This window comes from Lygodium microphyllum, chromosome 4, assembly GCF_053477565.2.
Source record: "Lygodium microphyllum isolate KBCC chromosome 4, Lygodium_microphyllum_v1.1.10, whole genome shotgun sequence".
NCBI classification, from domain to species: domain Eukaryota; kingdom Viridiplantae; phylum Streptophyta; class Polypodiopsida; order Schizaeales; family Lygodiaceae; genus Lygodium; species Lygodium microphyllum.
The window spans coordinates 149802855-149804902 of NC_141138.1; the positions used below are offsets into that span (position 1 = coordinate 149802855).

The following is a 2048-nucleotide window of genomic DNA, read 5'->3' on the forward strand; positions in this document are numbered from 1 at the left end:
TTGATATAGCTAGTAGTATTAGAGTCGGGAGGTAGTTAGAATTCTTACCAGAACAATCGCTGTATCCTGGAAAGTCATGCATTGTCCACATCAACACTGCTTTTAAGTCGAAGTGTCGAGAGGAGGGAGGCCTACTAATGTCCACTACCGCAACACCTCTCCATAGTTCCTCCAACTCATCAATCAACGGTTCAAGATAAACATCCATATGCTTGACTTTATGTTTCCCTGGAATCAGAAGGGATAACATAAGATGTCCCTTCTTGATCGCCATTGATGGTGGAAGGTTGTAATTCACCAACACAACCGGCCACACGCTGTATGCGGTGCTCTTGAAACCAAACGGATTCACTCCATCCATACCTAGGCCAAGTCTCAAGTTTCTGGGCTCTGTTTTAAAGCTGGGCCACTCATCTTCAATATGCTTCCAAGCAATGAGTGTCTGCAGGAATTCTCCACATGCCATCATCCGATCGATGCGAGGAATGCCATGACATGAGCTCTGCTATGGATTTGCACTTGAACATGTGTTTGATGCGAGGAATTATAGGAAAGTGTCGCAAGACTTTACGAGGTACATCAAAACTCTTCACATCTGTTCTATACCTTGCTTCACCACAAGTGGGACACTGTCGAGCCTCCTTATGCGTCCCACGAAAGAGAATGCAATCATTGACACATGCATGTATGCGATCATAATCCAATCCTCCAAGAGATGTCACATAGCGCCTTGCTTTGTCTCTTGAGGTGGGTAGTCTATTCCCCTTTGGAAGCATGTTTGATAATAGCCTGCATCCAATATCATCAATTAGCCCATAACCCTAAACCCTATACTGTAAACCAAAAACCACTAACTCAAATTTGCAAGTTACAATGCTTACTTCAATAATGCGTCAAGACTTGCATTGCTCCATCCATAAACTGTTTGTATATTGAGCAGTTCAAGTGAAGCACGTAAAATAGAGAATGTGCACCCTTCAAAAACCGGTGTCGATGAAGCGTTGTAGAGATGCTCTTGTTCCATATCATTGTCGTCCACACCTTTGCGATCATCCCTAAAAAGATTCCGCACCATGTCATCAAACACTTCCTCTTCCACAACTTTGTGGGGTGCAGGGCTATTGTCATCCCTTTCCCACTCATCTCGGACAACAGATCCCGAAGTTCCAGCATCATCTCGTCGACGCTTTGCATGCTCTCGCCGTGCGTATGGCACCATGTTAGGGTGTGGTACTGCATCCTGCTTCAATCACAGTATATATATTACAACGTGCTCCATTAATTTGCACACCATGAGTTATTTTAATACTTTCAATTCACATCTTCTCACCTCTAAACCTGTTTGAATCCATTCTCCATACATCGAGATGTGATTCAATGTAATTCAACGGGCTCGTACAATGCACCCTTGACATCGATTACACGTACACTTGATCCTTTGTGCCAGCCACACGTCGCGATCACGATGACGCATTGTCTCATCCTCACCAGAACTGCTTGAAGAGGATGATGACATGCTATGTCCAAAATAACCAATACAGAAGTAGGATCAGTTTTTAGTGAAATCATACACATCCTATGCACAAAACAATGGATACACAAGAACAATCAGTTTTAAAAAAAAGTATAAACAGTCTCTGTGTCGCGTGTACAGGCGCGTCTACAATGTATTCTGCTGCGCTTTTACACGCGCTTTTACACGCGTGCTTTTTGCGTTTACCTACCGCGCGCGTCGCTTTCTTTCTTTCAAAAGCCCTCTTTCAAAACACTTCTTCTTCTTCTTTCTTTGTCGCTACAGTACCTCTGCCTCCAGCTCTTCCAAACCCCCGAACCTGCCTCTTCCAACCAGCCTTCTCCCTCTTGGACTACCCAAAAGAAGCAAAGGGTGCAGACAACACAGAAAGGGAGAGAGAAGCAAGAATCAACGAACTCACTTTTCAAAGACTTTTCAAAGAGGTTGGTTGTCGTTTGTTTGTTTTGGCAAATCTGTCGCTTTCTTTCTTTCCACCCGTGCTATGTGTACTTGAAAGCGACAGAGGATAGAATTC

The 2048-nt window shown here is 43.9% G+C and overlaps 1 pseudogene; it reads right to left on the reverse strand.

Annotated features, from left to right (window-relative positions):
* Positions 1–218: 218 nt before the first annotated feature.
* LOC148037769 (uncharacterized) lies at positions 219–1516 on the reverse strand (annotated as a pseudogene).
* Positions 1517–2048: the final 532 nt, after the last annotated feature.